Source organism: Palaemon carinicauda, chromosome 2, assembly GCF_036898095.1.
Source record: "Palaemon carinicauda isolate YSFRI2023 chromosome 2, ASM3689809v2, whole genome shotgun sequence".
In the NCBI taxonomy this organism is placed as follows: domain Eukaryota; kingdom Metazoa; phylum Arthropoda; class Malacostraca; order Decapoda; family Palaemonidae; genus Palaemon; species Palaemon carinicauda.
Window position 1 is genome coordinate 147,069,405 of NC_090726.1, and position 19,174 is coordinate 147,088,578.

Sequence of the window (19,174 nt, forward strand, 5' to 3'; positions counted from 1 at the left end):
ACAAACAAGGAGTCATAATGAAAGGAAACCCTAAGAATAAAAATAAAACTGTGACGTTTGTAACTAGGGCTAATAAGGTACTCTATGACGAAACTTCCAGGATGGCTATATTGTACTCACCAACATAAGAAAGAGAATAATTGAGGAAAGTTTATATATTGAGGCTGGCATAATGAAAATTCACTTTTTTTTTTAAAGTAATCTGTATTTTTCTTTATACAAACATGAGTCCTTTAATAAGAGTATGATTTCAATGAAGCTGGAATAGCCGTTAAAACTTTTAATGGGGTAATTAGTAGGAGATGGCGGGTGGAGGGTAGGCCGCGCCAACTTCCCAGGGAGAGTAACCTTCATTATGACCTTATCCAAGATTTGTGGGGAGGTTGAAGTGGGCGTGTAACTTAATGGAACCAGCCGCCAGGATTTATCAGGGATATTTTTTCAGACATCGAAAAATTAGTTAAAATTAGTTACTTAAGTGTATGTGGAAGAAAACATGTATAACATTCCCAGAAGCTTCATCCAGTTATCTTGATACGTAAATAAAGGAGATACAGTAGAGCTCTTTTTGTATTATATCATCCTAACTATGTCATCTGCATTTGTAAGTTTGACAGATGTAGCATTTGTATAGCCATTTTAGTATACAGTACTAGTAATAAAGTCTTTCAATTGTCTAACAGCCAAAGAAATCCAAAACAGTTACCAACTTTTACAAAATTACAATACAGCTCACTTGAGCCTTTATAATTTCAATTGCCTCATGGATACGTACAAGTACTGTAAGATGTTCCATTGTTTACTCTCGTGAATATAGTCATTATAAATGATTTTATAAGTGTTTTACCTGTATCAGAAGACGTCTTCCTTTAGAATTCAAAAGAAAAAAGATAATGTAACTCTGATGCATTACAGCATACTGGCCACCATAGGGTTGCCACCTCAAGCTCAGAAAATACAGAACATAAGGAGGAAACATTATGGCTAGCAGTGCAGACCCTTTCAGCAGAGGGCAGTTGCGTTACAGCGGGCCAGTGGGGACACCTCCAGAGAAATTATACAATTTCTGGGTCATTATGAGACTGTAGCTAACATGGAGGTGAGGAACACATTTCATATTTGATGAGGACTGGAAGATCACTTATCAAGTTGTCAATTGTCAATGAAGTGACATGTCTATACAAATTAAAAACTTATTGACATGCTGTGACATAGACAATGAAATAATATATACCTGCACTTGTATACCATCAAGCTTATTTCATTCCATAAGTACTGAACAAAATAAAATACAGGATTTATTTTCACTGCTAAACTACAATAGGCATTGAAAAGTAACCTCATACAAATTTTTAGTGAATTGGGTATACTATGGATATCAGTCATTGCCAGGTCTTATTTTCCATGAAAATTTTGTGTTGCTCCTTTGTGGCAAAAAGCCTTTCATACTTCTCAATGGTTGTGAAAAAGTCACCACAACTCTGTTCGAAGTTGGAGGTTACAAGGAGTTTGGATTTAATGAGCTCAATAGAGCACCTATTCCTGATGTCAGTCCACTAATTTTGCATAATTGAGAATATCCATTAAATACATAACCTGTTGAAGTTGGTACACTCAGTTGTAAGAGAAGTCATACAGCAAGTTAAGGAGATCACTATTTTGGAAGGCAACCATTAAGAAAGGCATAATTGTCCAGTCTATGGTCTAAGGCCTGGGGGAGGGGGGTTCCTGTGTGCATGAGATATGCCCTAATTCACCCACTTGGCTTTTATAATAGACTCCTTGAATTCTAAGAAAAGTCAGGAAGGACTTTCTGAAACCTGGCAAGTGATAAATTTAGACCTAATTTCACCAAATAAGGCAATAGTTTCCAACCAGTAAACTCTGGGTATTGAACTAAAATTACCCATATCTCCCTTGAAAATTAACGTAAAGGATCATAAATCCCCAAAATGTTATCAGAAATCAAGAAAAACTAATATTTTACCTCATGAAAGAAAAATAGTCAAATTACAATATTACAGAATGAATGGCTTATATTGATGATAATCAGTAAAACACTAAGATCAATGTAATATTATTATTATTACTAGCCAAGCTACAACCCTAGTTGGAAAAGCAAGATGCTATAAGCCCAAGGGCTCCAATAGGGAAAAATACCCCAGTGAGGAAAGGAAATAAGGAAATAAATAAATGATGAGAACAAATTAACTATAAATCATTCTAAAACAGTAACAACTGTCATATATAAACTATAAAAAGACTTATGTCAGCCTGTTCAACAAAAAAAACATTTCCTGCAACTTTGAACTTTTGAAGTTCTACTGATTCAACTACCCGATTAGGAAGATCACTCCACAACTTGGTCACAGCTGGAATAAAACTTCTAGAATACTGTGTAGTATTGAGCCTCATGATGGAGAAGGCCTGGCTATTAGAATTAACTGCCTGCCTAGTATTACGAACAGGATAGAATTGTCCAGGGAGATCTGAATGTAAAGGATGGTCAGAGTTATGAAAAATCTTATGCAACATGCATAATGAACTAATTGAATGACGGTGCCAAAGATTAACATCTAGATCAGGAATAAGAAATTTAATAGACCGTAAGTTTCTGTCCAACAAATTATGATGAGAATCAGCAGCTGAAGACAGACAGGAGAACAATACTCAAAACAAGGTAGAATGAAAGAATTAAAACACTTCAGAATAGATTAATCACCAAAAATCTTTTAAGACTTTCTCAATAAGCCAATTTTTTGTGCAATGGAAGAAGACAGACCAAATGTGTTTCTCAAAAGTAAATTTGCTGTCAAGAATCACACCTAAAATTTTGAAAGAGTCATACAAAATTAAAGAAACATTATCAATACTGAGATCCGGATGTTGAGGAGCCACCGTCCTTGACCTACTTACAATCATACTTTGAGTTTTGTTAGGATTCAACTTCATACCCCATAATTTGCACCATGCACCAACTTTGGCTAGATCTCTATTATGGGAGTTCACCAACCCCAGATCTACATTCAGGGGATGGAATTGATGCAAAGAGAGTAGCATCATCTACATATGCAACAAGCTTGTTTTCTAGGCCAAACCACATGTCATGTGTATATAGTATGAAAAGTAATGGGCCAAGAACACTACCCTGTGGAACACCAGATATCACATTCCTATACTCACTATGGTCCCCATCAACAACTCCTCTTTAAGATCTTTTACTTAAAAAATCAATAATAATGCTAAGAAACGATCCACCCACTCCCAACTGTTTGAGTTTGAAAACAAGGGCCTCATGATTAACTCAGTCCAAGGCAGCACTAAAATCAAGGCCAATCATACGAACTTCCTGACCACAATCAAGGGTTTCTGTACAGCATTGGAGATTGTTAGAAGGGCATCACATGTTCCAAGGCCTTTATGAAAACCAAATTGCAAGCTAGGGAATAGATGATTACCTTCAGCAAACCTATTAAGACGTTATGCCAGAAGATATTCAAAAACTTTAGATAATATGGGAGTTATGGAAATTGGGCAGTAATCAGTTGGACCTCAGCTACCACAAACACATTTACATAGAGTAATATCACTCATTCTCCAACAAGTGCTAAAAGCTCCTCGTCTTGCTAACTTGCGCACAATACGAGATAACTTTGGAACTAAAAAATCTGCAGTCTTTATAAAAAAAACAAAGGAAAAATGCCATTTGGGTCTACACCTCCATAAGCATCAAGGTCCATCAACAGAGCTTTAATTACACGAGATCAAAAAGCTAAACTAGATAGTTTAGCCTCAGGAAAACAGGAATGAGGAAGTTCAAGTTTTTCATTACTCTGTTTACTGTCAAAAACATCAGCCAAAGGGGTTGCCTTTTCCTTTGGACAGTGTGTGACTGAGCCATCTGGTTTAAGTAAAGGAGGAACTGTTGCATCTACACCAAAGAGTGCAGATTTAAGGGTAGACCACAATTTATGTTCCTGAGTTGTACCAGAAAGGGTTTCTTTTATGGTTAAATTGTATTCCTTTTCAGTTGAAGCATAAACTCTCTGAGCAAAAGCTCTAAGCTGAGTATAGTTATTCCAGGTCAAATCCGATCTGTTACCCTTCAAAAGATGATAGGCCTCCTGCTTCTCCAAATAAGCACGTCTACAATCTTCATTGAACCACGGTTTATCCTTCACTCGGTATCTTAGCACACGAGAAGGGATATGCCTATCAATTATGTTGGCTAGATTCTCGATCAAAGGGACAACAGGATCAACACTACTAGATAATTGTGACCAATTCAAGCACAAAAGATCATGCAAAATCCCATTCCAGTCTGCTTGTGATTTCATATAAATTTTACGAGAGTATGATACATCAGGGACAGGCTTCTCAGTCTTCACTACTAATGAAATCAAGGCATAATCATATGTCCCGACTGGAGAAGCAACCTTACTAGTTATAACGCCAGGGGAGTCAGTGTATACGAGGTTCAAGCAATTACCAGACCTGTGGGTAGCTTCATTTATGATTTTCTCACAGCCTGATTCAGAGGCAAAGTCTAAAACTCTTAAGCCATGGCCATCGGTAGGAGAGATAGAACTTAACCACTCCCTATGGTGAGCATTAAAATCACCTATAAAGACAAAAGAAGCCTTTCTATCATTTTCTTGTATCTCAGCCATAATGGTAAGAAGACAATGGAAGATAGAATCATCCATATCTAGATTCCAGTAGATTGAACACAAAAGTTGTTATGCCAGCCACAAACTTTTATTACTTGAATCTCATGACATCCTCATTCATAGCAGGCCTTATGAGAAGCAAAGTACTCGGTCCTGATATACACCGCCATTCCCCTGGCCCTTGGGATGGCATCACGTTTCAACATTATTGGCTTCTTAAAACCACTTATAAGGAGCTCAGATGAGTGCCTCATATTAGAAACCAAAGTTTCTGAGCACAAAAAAATATCATACTGTCTGGACGCAACTGTAAGATCTTGAATACTTGCATGAAGACCACGAATATTGCAATACAGAAGACGACATTGACGAAATCTAGGACGTACTGGTCCCGGATTTTGTTCAATGCCTCCAGATAGCATAAGAATTAATAGTAATAAAAAAAAGGGACATCATACTTAAAAACTAAATTAACAAGAATTATAACAAAACCAATATGTACAGAATTATAAATAAAGTGATTGATCAAGCCCATAGACTATAGTAGAAAGTCAGAAAAACTGGTCAACATGGAGGAGTCGATACACCATGCAAGGCTGAATACTCTCCAGGATAGCCACTTCAACTGAAGGGAGGACAGTAAGGATGGTTTTGAGAAGAAAAAGAATCACATAAGGAAAAGACAACCTCTTGATAAACCACCAGGCATCCATGGCCCTTCTATTAAGCCTGCCCAACACACCATTTGAAAAAAACAAGAGGAAGAGAAAAAAAATAAAATAGAATAGTGTGCCCGAGTGTACCCTCAAGCAAGAGAACTCTAACCCAAGCAGTGGAAGACCATGGTACAGAGGCTATGGCACTACCCAAGACTAGAGAACAATGGTTTAATTTTGGAGTGTCCTTCTCGTAGAAGAGCTGCTTACCATAGCTAAAGAGTGTCTTCTACCCTTACCAAGAGGAAAGTACACTGAACAATTGCAGTACAGTAATTAACCCCTTGGGTGAAGAAGTGTTTAGTAATCTCATTGTTGTCAGGTGTATGAGGAAAGACGAGAATCTGTAAAGAATAGGCCAGACTATTCAGTGTATGTGTAGGCAAAGAAAAAATAAGCCGTAACCAGAGAGAGGGATTCAATGCATTACTGTTTGGCCAGTCAAAGGATCCAATAACTCTCTAGTGGCAGTATCTCAACAGGCAGCTGGTGCAATAAGCATTCTATAACATTCTATGCACATAGTAGCTCACTGTAACTGTATCTTTTCATCAAAGCTCTATTTTCATAATGCGAATTTACATTTATTGCAATTATTATTATTGATTTGAAGTTTTCTGGCATCCTGACACTGAAGGTCATTGATGACGATTTCATTTATTATCAATAATGAATAAAAGAATATTCAATTAAAACCATAAAAGTGAAGATGTTATAAAAGTTAGATATCTTTCAGAGGACCAGCTTCTGAAATAAATCTAAAAATACCACTAGCATAGTACGACACATATCCAAGAATCTTGGCAAAGATTAACCTACTGTACCATCCTCACTCAAGCCTCAAAGAGATATCTATTTCTTTCAGTACTATAAGTGGGGCATTCCATCAACAAATGCCTCACTGTCAAGGATACCAAACAGTTGTCGCAATTTGGCTGGTATTGGCCAGTTAGCAGAAATTCATGTGTCGAGCGAGTGTGACCAATGCAGAGATGGCAAAGATTAGTCGCCCACTTTTGGGGTATTATGTTAACTTTATTTTATTTTTCAACTAAACCATCAAAATGCTGTTGCAAATTACTATAAAAAAATTCTGAATGCATGGTAAAAGCCATTAATAAGGATTGCATACCTTCTTGGTAACAACTCAGCTACAGCATTCTTTGCTGGTAAATCTGACTTCTTATTCCCAGACATACCTGTGTGTGCTGGAACCCAACAAAATTGAAATGTTTTACCTCTCAGTCTAATAATAAAAAAAACAGTCTAAAATCTTTAAGACTAAAGGGTTACTGGAATGAAAAACTTCTAAAGCTTGTAGGACACTTCTTGCAACACTAAAAATGGTAAAATCTCGTTCCTCTTTTAAAGCTATTTTTTCAATAGCGGTTAGTATGCCATATACTTTGCCAGTAAATATAGAAGAGACTAGAGAAAATGCACCTCTACAATTAAAAGCCTAACTAGAGACTAGAGAAAATGCACCTCTTCAATTAAAAGCCTAACTATATATTCCAAATCCAAAGCCACCATCAGATTTGGAGCCATCAGTGTATATAAAAGTCAATTCTCTATGTTCTGCAATATATTCCATAAAAAGAGACCTGGCTTCTAAGTCATTCATATTCTTTTTAATACCAATATAATATTTACAGAAAGATATCTCTGGTAATTTCCATAGAGGGGTTGATAATATCTTAAATGGAAGAAACTTATTTCAAGCTATATCAAGACTGTATACCAATTGTTTTACCCGAAAACCATCAGATTGAGGAGATTTTAGATGAAACTCAAAGTATCTACAATGCCTTACAATGTTTGCAGTCTGATACACTAAAAAATTAGGCAGTCTTTGCAACCTAAACCAATAACCAACAATAGAAGACTTTCGGTAAAGGTCTAAAGTTATTTCTCGAGCGACTACAAGGAGGCTTCGGATAGGCGAGGTTCTAAAGGCTCCTGTGGCCAATCTAATACCAGTATGGTGTATAGAATCTAAAATCTTTAATCAGCTTGGGATGGCTAAGTATCTTTCACATCCATAGCTATTTTCTTAAAAAATTAAAGCCTTATATAATTTTAAAAGAGTTTTGCAATCTGACCCCAAGATGCACGGGATAAAGCTTTCAAAAGATTCAGAGCCTCTAGACATTTACCCTTTAAGCCTTACAAGTGGGGAATCCATATCTGCCTGCTATCAAATATTAATCCTAAAAATCTAGCAGGCATCCCATTTTCGGCAATAACCCGACGGTTTTGTCTTGAGAGATTGAGCATGCGCAACCAGAGGAACTCATACTAGCCCCTTACTATGGGGGTGTTAGCGAGCACCTGCAGTTGTGTATAACTCCTCAAGGATTGGGGCTTGCCTGCGCACCTTGCTACGCTTATTGTCAGGTGGGCTCTCCTTCCATGAAAAGTGTAAGCTTCCATGTAAGGGTTTTTTGGCCCCAGTACGCAAAGAGCGCAAACATTAGTCAGGTTCCCAAAGGAGGTTGGGAAGACAGGACTAGCAAACTATTTGTTTGTCCAAGTGAGCACCAGAAAAAGCTTGCCAGCACACCAGCCAGACCCAGCATGTATAAGCAAACGCCGGCGAGTTCTGGCAAACGATGGGGTGAGAGTGAACTCGCACCTGTAATGATAGTTGTAGGTAAGGTGGTGAGCATCTGTGGATGTGAATGAGTATGCACCACTGAAGTAGAGTGTACTTGAGGCAACAGAAAGCTGAAGCTCTGTGCGATGGAGAGTAGGGTCTCGCAAACTTGCTATGGGTACAATGGCAAGCAACCTAAGTTACTCACAGACCTTCTTCAGACAGAGGACCTCGCCCACCCACCTCCCTAGTGCTCAGTGGATAGGTGCGTAACACTGTGCATGACTTCTCTGCAAGACTAGTTTTTTTGTAAAGCTCTCATGCTTGTCCTACCACCCACAGGGGGTTGGCGAGTAGCCTTATGTCCTCCCCTCGCTAGGAGACACATAGAGTTGTGCTGAACTTGTAGAACAGTAGGTTTTCTCTCGTGAGAGGTACACACCTCGAGGCTCGGGTCCCGAAGGGTCTCACCTCACAAAACTTTGAGCTTTTTTGTGCCCAACAAGCACGAAGTAGCCAATAACCCAGATGAGTTATAGCCTACAATACTTGTTGATGGGAGAGGTAACGACCATAAGCGGTTGGCAAGCATCACCATCTGCGGCCCATCTGCAGCAATAAACCTGAGGGGAAATTTCTCATGACTCATTTCCTGTACCCTGAGGGTACAGTGAGGAGTGGGAGCTGCAAGCAGCCACCTAACCCCAACGTCATTAAGCTCTGAGAAGCTTTGCTCCGAAGAGCTAATATGAGGTATGGACGAATCCAATACCCGCTGGCAGTGACCCAGGGGAGGGGGGGGGGGGTTAGACCACTCAGGTAAAGGACATCTCTCCCACAAGCGGGAAGGTTGTACAGCACCTGGGGCTGCTAAAGGGAGCTCTTCCCACAAGTGGGAGGACTGCTTGACAGTGGCTGGCGAAGAGCAGCTTCTGTCGCGGATGGGTGGGTTGCTCAACACCTGAAAGCGGACCTGCGGGCAGTACACTCTGCTTCCCTTCACTAAGCTGAGTAAGCTCAAGTTGAAGGTTGGCATCAAGCATGCCTGTGAAACATACCCAAAGCTAGTTTCTGGGTTCACTGCAAAGGGATCCCCTAACTGGAAACCCAGAGAGGAACCAGTCTGCAACTGCTCTCATTCTGAGTAGCAGGAACAAAGGTGAGCAGAAACAATGTGTGTGTTGCAGCTAAGTGCACAAGAACTTTATTGGTGCATTACAGGAGTGCACTCCCACTGTGCCTTTAACTGTAGCACCCTAGGAAACCATTCCTTAGCAGCGAGACCAAAGAGCCTTAGGAAAGACTGGAGTTAATAGGAGAGACTTGCCCGATGGTGGCCACCATTGCTTTGCTAAGGGAAGCAGCGGAGTCCACACCTAAGGGAATTCCGGGGTCTGCACTCTAAAGAAAGAGGGTTTTTAAGCTTTTAGGCTAGTTGTTTTAATCATAAGCTGTTTAAAGGTTTTTGACTGGAGAGAAAGACTGTCTGTTCTCTTCTGAGCCAAAATAAGAAGCGACGTTCAGTTACTAGTGCTGGTGTGAGTGGGGTGGTTGGTCTAATCCCCCTCTCAAGGGTAGTCACACCTCGTGTAAAAATCTTACGGCTAGTTTCAGCTGTCGCCGAATTATATCCCCACTGTAAAGATCATAAAGGTTTGAAAATAGTGCTGAACAAACATTAGTACATAAGAACTGATGACAGCAGACATGGCTAGGATGACCTCCTGAGAAAATGGGAGGAAATGTTCCCATTTTCTATGCAAGTGGATGCTTTGTCCACCAATTTACAAAGGATCCGTTTGAAGATATGTAAAAATTACTTCAACAAGATGTCTTTATTTTCTTTTTTTGGGGGGGAATGCCATAATCTGATAACAGGTTTGATATTTTTTTATTTTCTATAAAAGTTTGCATTAATTGAAGATCATGGATTTTAGGAATGTTAGGCAGCCATTGATGGGAATGCTTTATTTTTATTTTCATAGTTATTGCCATTTGGTAGCTTAATCATTAATCTTTGCAATAGTAAATGAAAACATTAAACCAAAACTACTTACAAAAATTTTCTAAAGCTACCTTCAATCCATTAAAGAAATATGGCCGGTGCTTTTCACAATTCTAAAATAACAATGCTCAAAACAAATTCTTAGATCATACAATACCATGAAAATCATCTTATTAGAAAAGCAATAAAAATAAAAAATGACAAATTCGAAGATAATTTGTATTTTTCCTAACCATACAAACCTTAGCTATTTACATTGGGTTTACCTTTCAGCGTAGCTGAAATGGCGAGCCATTAGAATTTAACGAGGGTGTATTACCCCCGCGCTAGTTAGCGGGTGGGTAGGGGAGTGGTAGCTAGCTACCCCTCCCCCCCTCACACACCAGTGAAGCTCACTTTCACTTAGAGGTAGGACTTGTCTTGGGGGACAGGGCTGGCGGGCAAATATGTGTAAATAGCTAAGGTTTGTATGGTTAGGAAAAATACAAATTATCTTCGAATTTGTCATTTGTTCCGTAACCGAAATACAAACCACGCTATTTACATTGGGTGACTTACCCCTTAGGTAGGATGGAAAGTCCCCAGCCTTACTGGCTTTGGCTTTACCCGGGGACTCAGAATCCGAGTGAGTCGCACTCGAGAAAAGGAGTCCCTGCACCTCACAAGTTCCTTGCTCCGCAAGGAACCGTGTGGCCTACATAAGCTTGTGTGTGAAGGAAGAAGTGTGACCCGTCCTAGGCAGTTGACCTGGAGTTCCAGAAGGAACTCTGGGTTAGGACGTTCCCAATACCACCTCGTCAGGGTATGGGGGACGCGACAGTATTGACTCAATACTCGGAACAAAAGGAAGCATGGTTTACCTGCAGAGGTTCGAGGTCAGCTATGCAGAGACCAGGATGCTGCTTCCCAGTAGAGGGGAAAATGAAGAAAGAAGTAAGGGCCAGACATACTTCTTTCATTCATGCAGACTAAAACCTGATAACAATGCCCTCAACCTTCTGCTACCTGTCCAAAAAGGAGCCTGAGGTTAGACAAGCTGTTGTGTAGCCACCACAGAGCGATAGAAAACGTATCGAAACTCCTGTGGGTCACGCCCTGCAGGAAGCGGGCTGCGAAGATCAATAGACGCTTCCAGACTCCAGCTTGTAGCACCTGCGTCACAGAGTAGTATTACTCGAAGGCGAGGGACGTTGCGATGTATCCGACATCGTGCTGTAGGGCGACGTGACGGGGGAGGGTCTGGAGTCAGGTCGAGATGAATGTCCTTGAGTCCGAGCTGAAGAGGTATACTGGTGACTCTCCCCCGTGTCCTTCTTGCGCTCCCAACCCGGCTGCACGTGAGGACAAACTGCAGCTGTTCCCAAAGCTAACCTCTCGATTCCTTTACTGGCAAGAAGGAGAAGGTTATAGAAATCAGATATAGAATGGTGACTCGAAATCTTGAAGGAATTGGACCGAAGGGCCGGGACCCCAAGATTCTGAGTCTAGCCAACAACTCAGGAGCGAACCTGAATGTTGCCTTCCCCATTCCTTAGAAAGGGCGGAGTCGTACGAGACCAAGAAGATTGCTTACACACTGGCCGCGGCCAGAGTGAGCAGGAGCCCCAAGACGAAATACGATCAGAGGCTTGACGTAAAGGGTCTTGAGAAGATCTCTTCAGGGACTAAAAAGTCCGAGCCATGCTCCAAGTTGGAGGTCTCACTCCGACTAGGGCAGGGACGTTCGCAGCTTCGCATGAGCGAGGAAAGGTCCAGCGGGAAGGAAAAAGTTATTCCTTTAAGCCTGAAGGTCAGGGAAAGGCTGAGCGACAGGCTTCATTGCCGAGAGCGGAAAGGAGTTTCCTCCCGCCGAAAGGCAATAAGATCGTTATTGCTGGAGAAGAGGCCTCAAGGGAAGAGGTATATCTCCCACGACACCAACCACCGAAGACTCTTCACTTCGCCTGGAAGACCCCTGCGGATGACTATCGCAGATGACGCGACCTCCGTCCCGCGACTGTAGCGGGTTGTCTCTTCTTGAGGAGGAGGCGTAGTGTCTCCAGGTATGAAGCCGAAGCGACGCCCTGGCTAGTGAAAGATGTTGCAGTGTGGTTGTTTAAGTAGCCTGTGCCGTGGGAGAAGCTCTCCCGGGAGTTCCGTCAGGGGGAGCAGAGGGTCCGGAAACCGTTCTGCGCATAGTCCCAGTGGAGCTCTCAGGGCCATTGAAAGGTTGACAGACAACCTGGTCTTGTTGAGACCCATTCTTAACAGACAACAAAGGAGGGAAGACGCAGGCGTCGATGTTGTCCCACCATCACCGGAATGCATCTTGCCAGAGTCTCGGGGTCTGAGACTGGGGGGAAGAACAGCAGAAGCTTGAGGTTCCAAGCTGTCGCAATCAGGTCCCCCAGGCCAAGACTTGCTGGTTACTCAAGGCCAAAGACCCCCAGGTACACTCTCTCTACGAGGCTCTGCTCGGAAAGTCGGAGAGAACATTCCTCTGCCTGGAATGAGAGAGCCAATGGTGGTATTGAGAGTATCTCAAATCATCTCGGTATCTCTACTGCAAGATGCGAAGGTGTGAAAATGCGTCCCCTGCTGGTTAGAACAGGCCAGAACCATGAAGTCGACGCGCACGGAGCGACTCAGCAGGAGCTGTAGGATCTGTAGAGGGGCCAGATTACGGCCCCTAAGCCTGCCTGAATGATGGAGAGGTATCCTTCAGGTCCTGACCATAGGCCTGGACCGGAACATGCCCCCCCCCCCCCTTTTCTTTGACGAGTCCGAGAACAGCATCAAGAATGTGGGGAAAGGACGAGAATATCCACTCCCATCAAGAGGTTCCATAGGTCAACACCCATTGCAGGTCTAATAGTTCCGCTGGTCCCATAGGGGCCAGGAAGTCCGGTTAATCGTTGCCTGAAACCACCGGAACTTGGACCGCCCCACATGGAACTTATCCTGAGGCGACCGTTCGGACTATAGACGGGTCAATGAGGAAAGGAGAACTAGGAAACGTTCCAAGGTAGGGCTGAAAGCTCTGCTTGACTGAGAACAGGTACTGCGACTCTCCTCAGCCTTGCCACAGTCAACTGAAGGGAAAGCTCGGAGGAGGTGGCAACAGAATCTGGCGTCCCCAGGCGGTCACCCATCCAAGTACCGACCAGAACCAACATTGCTTAACCTCGCTGGATGGACGAGAAGCGGGGTTTCTAACGTGGTTAGGCCGTTGACTCAATATCATGGCCAGATACTCCAGATGTTGAGGCAGAAGAAGAGAAGGCTCCTAGCAATATACCATGAACCCCCACTCATGGTAAGCATCCGGAAGCTTGTCCCGGCGCTGAAGAAGGTCGAACCCGAGCCCACCGGAGTTGACCTGACCTCCAAAAGGAGAAGGAGGCGGAAGCCTGCACCTGAGCAGCCATGAGGAAAGCAGGGAGAGTTCTCTGGGGAAAAAAACCTGCAATGCCACGGCGGGATCGCCACACTGCATCTTAAGCAGGAATACCTGTAGTCTAGGCTGAATTCCACGAGCTTCCTGGAAGATGGATGGAATGGAAACTGAAAGTACCCGTCCTTCCGATCCAGGACCTAAGGAGTCCTGTCGCCTCGTTACCAGTCTGATCGATTCTGCTGTTCCACGGTGGACGAAGTTTGTTCGACAAACTTTTTCAGGGCTGAGAGGTCGACTACGGAACTCCCGTCTCAGATACTTCCTTACAAGAAAGGATCGACTGAAGAAGCCGGGGGTGAAGCCGTCGACGATCCTATGGAGGACCTTCTCCTAAGGCATGGATCATTCTGCCCAAACGGGCAAACTCTTGCCGACCCTATGGCATAGAGGTTCAGAGACACTGAATTCGCTGATAGAGACGGCAGGCGCGATATCCTTGGCTGATCACAGAGATCGTGCAGGAATGGGCATCGGGAAGCTGTCATCCGGATGAGTAACCTTAGGCATCCTCCCAGCGTGAAACCTGCAAGAGGGGGGTGCCAATCCTAGAGTTCGTGAACTCTGCCGCTCCCTCTAGGACTATGCCCCCCCCCCCCCCGGGAGAGCCTCCCGTGCCATCTGTTCCTGACAGGAGGGAACTGCAATTGGACACCTTGTCTTAGTTGTCATAGCCGGTCCGATAACTTAGGCCAACGTGGCTGAAAGAAAGAGGCGCTGGAGCCCTGCAGGGTCTGGAAGAAAGCTCCTTGGAGGAGTGAAAATGAAAGTCGACTTCCTCTGTCCTTGGGCACAAACAAACTCTTCTCAAGGATGGAAGGGTGTCTGAGGTTGTCGACATCAACGTATGAGACACACAAAAGGAAGCCCTCGGTCATTGCGTCCAGATGGTCCAACATCGAGCTTGCCCGCAAGTTCGATACTTGACAACGAAACGCCAAGGTGCTTGAGCCCGAGAGGAGGAAAGTACCCATGACCTTCCTGTAGCTTCCTTGAACAAAACCTCGGGTCATAACCGAGGAAGGAAAGGACCTGGTAAGCCCCTTTCACGAGATGGAGAAGAGGAAGGGGTAAACAGTCACCCCTTGGCCGATGGAGAAATCTCGAACGGAAAGCCCCCCGCCAAAAACCCTTCCAGGGAATGACGGGGAAGGGCTAACCCAGGTTCTGGAAAGAAGAATGTTGCTCAGACCTCCCTGAAGATTCTTCTTATTCTTGCATGTGCCATGCTCTGCGTTTACGGGGTGAGGCCGTGTTCTGGAAATACGCTCCAGAAGACTCGCCAGGCTGGCCATGCTGCGAAACCCCAATGGGACTCGCGGTCGCAATCGCCCTGGCGCTCGCGCGATGGTAAATCAATGATTAGCGCGTGGGCGAACGTGGAAGCGCTCATGCGCGGGCACGCAGGAACGCAAACGAAGGTGAGCGAAGGAGCGCAGAAGGAGGGCGAGCCGATGTTCGCGCGACGGAACGCCGTCGGTCCGGGCGACGGAACGCCGTCGCTCCGGGCGACGGAACGGCGTCGGTCCGGGCGACGGAACGCCGTCGGTCCGGGCGACGGAACGCCGTCGGTCCGGGCGACGGAAGGCCGTCGGTCCGGGCGACGGAAGGCCGTCGGTCCGGGCGACGGAACGCCGTCGGTCCCGGCGACGGAACGCCGTCGGTCCCGGCGACGGAACGCCGTCGGTCCGGGCGACGGAACGCCGTCGGTCCGGGCGACGGAACGTCCGGGCGACGGAACGCCGTCGGTCCGGGCGACGGAAGGCCGTCGGTCCGGGCGACGGAAGGCCGTCCGTCCGGGCGACGGAAGGCCGTCCGTCCGGGCGACGGAAGGCCGTCCGTCCGCGCGACGGAAGGCCGTCCGTCCGGGCGACGGAAGGCCGTCCGTCCGGGCGACGGAAGGCCGTCCGTCCGGGCGACGGAAGGCCGTCGCTCCGGGCGACGGAACGGCGTCGGTCCGGGCGACGGGCGACGGGCACGCAGGAACGCAAACGAAGGTGAGCGAAGGAGCGCAGAAGGAGGGCGAGCCGATGTTCGCGCGACGGAACGCCGTCGGTCCGGGCGACGGAACGCCGTCGCTCCGGGCGACGGAACGGCGTCGGTCCGGGCGACGGAACGCCGTCGGTCCGGGCGACGGAACGCCGTCGGTCCGGGCGACGGAAGGCCGTCGGTCCGGGCGACGGAAGGCCGTCGGTCCGGGCGACGGAACGCCGTCGGTCCCGGCGACGGAACGCCGTCGGTCCCGGCGACGGAACGCCGTCGGTCCGGGCGACGGAACGCCGTCGGTCCGGGCGACGGAACGTCCGGGCGACGGAACGCCGTCGGTCCGGGCGACGGAAGGCCGTCGGTCCGGGCGACGGAAGGCCGTCCGTCCGGGCGACGGAAGGCCGTCCGTCCGCGCGACGGAAGGCCGTCCGTCCGGGCGACGGAAGGCCGTCCGTCCGGGCGACGGAAGGCCGTCCGTCCGGGCGACGGAAGGCCGTCCGTCCGGGCGACGGAACGCCGTCGGTCCGGGCGACGGAACGCCGTCGGTCCGGGCGACGGAACGCCGTCGGTCCGGGCGACGGAACGCCGTCGGTTCGGGCGACGGAACGCCGTCGGTCCGGGCGACGGAGACGGAAGGCCGTCGGTCCGGGCGACGGAAGGCCGTCGGTCCGGGCGACGGAAGGCCGTCGGTCCGGGCGACGGAAGGCCGTCGGTCCGGGCGACGGAAGGCCGTCGGTCCGGGCGACGGAAGGCCGTCCGTCCGGGCGACGGAAGGCCGTCCGTCCGGGCGACGGAAGGCCGTCGGTCCGCGCGACGGAAGTCCGTCCGTCCGCGCGACGGAAGGCCGTCGGTCCGCGCGACGGAAGGCCGTCGGTCCGCGCGACGGAAGGCCGTCCGTCCGCGCGACGGAAGGCCGTCCGTCCGCGCGACGGAAGGCCGTCCGTCCGCGCGACGGAACGCCGTCCGTCCGCGCGACGGAACGCCGTCCGTCCGCGCGACGGAACGCCGTCCGTCCGCGCGATGGAATACCGTTGGTTCGCACGCGGGCGAACATTGGAGAGCATGTGCGCGGTGCGGGCACGTGGGCGTGTGGCCGCACGGGTGAGCGCAGGTGGTCAGGAGACCGATGACGCGTAGGCGGGCGATGGCGCGTTGACGAGCGATGGCGCGTTCTGGCGAGTGATAGCCCATAGGAGAGTGAAGGCGCGTTGGCAAGCGATGGCGCGACGGCACGTTGGCGTGCGGTGGTGCGTTAACAAAACACTAGCGAGCAGGTGAAGAATCGCGCGGGCGCGTAGGCGATTGCCAACGCGAGAGAGACTAGTGATGGTTAGCGTGCATCGCGCTAACAGAAGGCGCGCAGGTGCATCAGGAAGGTGAGCGCTGAAGCAAGCTGTTAATCAGGCGATCCTAGACGGTCAGAAAACCGTTGGCGCCCATTGGTGCGTGGCAAAGAAGGGCGCGCAGATGTGCGCTGGCGATTGAAGAAAGCTGGCGCACAGAAGGACAGAAGTAAAGGTGAGCGCTGGCGAGCAGGAGGAAGATCTACGGCAAGACTCAGCTACCGGAGATCGTGGTCCACAGCAGGCGAGCGCTAGATCGCTACTGATGGTGTTCAGGGGAACTGACACGAGTGGCAGATCGATGGCGATCGTTGACGCGTAGGAGATCGCTGACGAGCAGGTGAACGTTGACGCGTCTGAGGTCGCTGGCGAGTTGGTGATCGCTGGCGAGAAGAAGGCAACGCATAGAAGCTTGCGCGTTGAAGAAGAGTCCTTGACCCAGACCTGATCCGAATTTCTAGATCGCGAGGGCGAACGTGGGCGCACGGCGCGTAACAGGAACCAACAGGAACAGCAGAGATGATCAACATGAGAGCGCTGACGAACAGAAGAGCGCTGGCGAACAGAAGAGCGCTGGCGAACAGGAGAGCGCTAGCGATCAGGAAAGCGCTGATGAGCAGGAGAACGCCTGTGCGCTAACACTGAGCAGGAGCAGGAGAGCGCCTGTGCGCTAACACTGAGCAGGAGAGAACACAGCAGAAGGGCGCGCAGGGGAACCCTGACACGCAAGGGAAGAACCCCCGTGGGAGGCAACCCTTTGCCCCGAAGGGATCGTTGTCCGTCGGGAGACTGATGTCCGTCGGAAGACCGTTGTCTGTCCGCCGGGAGACTGATGTCCGTCGGAAGACCGTTGTCCGTCAGGAAGACCGTTGTCCGTCGGGAAGACCGTTGCCCATCGGAAGACGAGGTCAAACTGCTGTCCATCTGCACCAGGGGCGGAAGATCAAGAAGAAGGAGTTGTAGACTGCATACGGAGATTCAAAAAGGCGCCTCTTAGCACCCTTATAGGTAGATGGGAGGCCCTTACGACGAGGCGGACGGTGAGCCTTACGGCGAAGGAGGCCAACAGCAACAGCAGCAGAAGAATCCTCCGAAGAGGAGTCTCTATGAGTGTACTCTCTCGCGAACGTAAGAGAAACACTTCGTAGAAGAGACTGGTCAGCCAGTGACCAAAAAGGAGCAATCCTCCGAAGAGGGGCTCCTGCAGTTGCCCAGCCCCTTGAGCAAAACTGCAGGTGCGACCGCTCAGCACCAAGAGCATAGTCGCACGAAAAAAAGGCAAGAGAAGAACCCCCCAAAAGGGGAAAAACCCAAGCCTGGACAAGAAAAACTTCCCTCGGAAGGAAAGTTACCCACCCAAGGAGGCGAGCCTCCTGAGAGTTCTAAAATGAACTGGAGAGCTGTCAATCGTCACGGGAGTACTTCCAGTAGAAGGAGACACGCCCCTGACGAAAATTCAAAGGGGAGGCAGCAACAGCCAAATCCCCAGGCCTCAACAAGACAGCTCACACCGTTGCCATATTACAGAAACGAACTAGATCGGTAACTGTAAAAAAATAAAACAAAAATCATTAGTACACATTCATTTGTAGGTAGTAGGTTGGCCAGGGCACCAGCCACCCGTTGAGATACTACCGCTAGAGAGTTATGGGGTCTTTTGACTGGCCAGACAGTACTACATTGGATCCTCCTCTCTGGTTACGGTTCATTTTCCCTTTGCCTACATACACACTGAATAGTCTGGCATATTCTTTACATATTCTCCTCTATCCTCATACACCTGACAACACAGATTACCAAACAATTCTTCATCACCCAAGGGGTTACTGCACTGTACTTGTTCAGTGCCACTTTCCTCTTGGTAAGGGTAGAAGAGACTCTTTAGCTATGGTAAGCAGCTCTTCTAGGAGAAGGACACTCCAAAATCAAACCACTGTTCTCTAGTCTTGGGTAGTGCCATAGCCTCTGTACCATGGCCTTTCACTGTCTTGGGTTAGAGTTCTCTTGCTTGAGGGTACACTCGAGCACACTCTCCTATCTTATTTCTCTTCCTCTTGTTTTGTTAAAGTTTTTATAGTTTATATAGGAGATATTTATTGTTGTTACTCTTCTTAGAATATTTTATTTTCCTTTTTTCCTTTCCGCACTGAGCTATTTTCCCTGTTGGAGCCCCTGGGCTTATAGCATACTGCTTTTCCAACTAGGGTTGTAGCTTAGTAAGTAATAATAATAATAATAATTCCCCCGGGAAGGCTCCGAAGAGGAATCCCGAGGGAAAGGAAAACAAGAATTACACAACAGGCACGTGCCCTCACAACCACTTACACTCACGGAAGGAGAGCTGTAACCAAAACAGAATTATAACAATTATAATTATGTAACTATGTAATTATGTAATTTAAAAATGAATGAACACCAAAGAAAG

The 19,174-nt window shown here is 47.4% G+C and overlaps 1 protein-coding gene across 1 annotated transcript in view; it reads right to left on the reverse strand.

The window, feature by feature from the left end:
- The window catches only part of LOC137627657 (ATPase family gene 2 protein homolog B-like), a 449,107-nt gene that overhangs the window by 360,242 nt on the left and 69,691 nt on the right, over nucleotides 1-19,174 (reverse strand). The window lies entirely within an intron of this gene.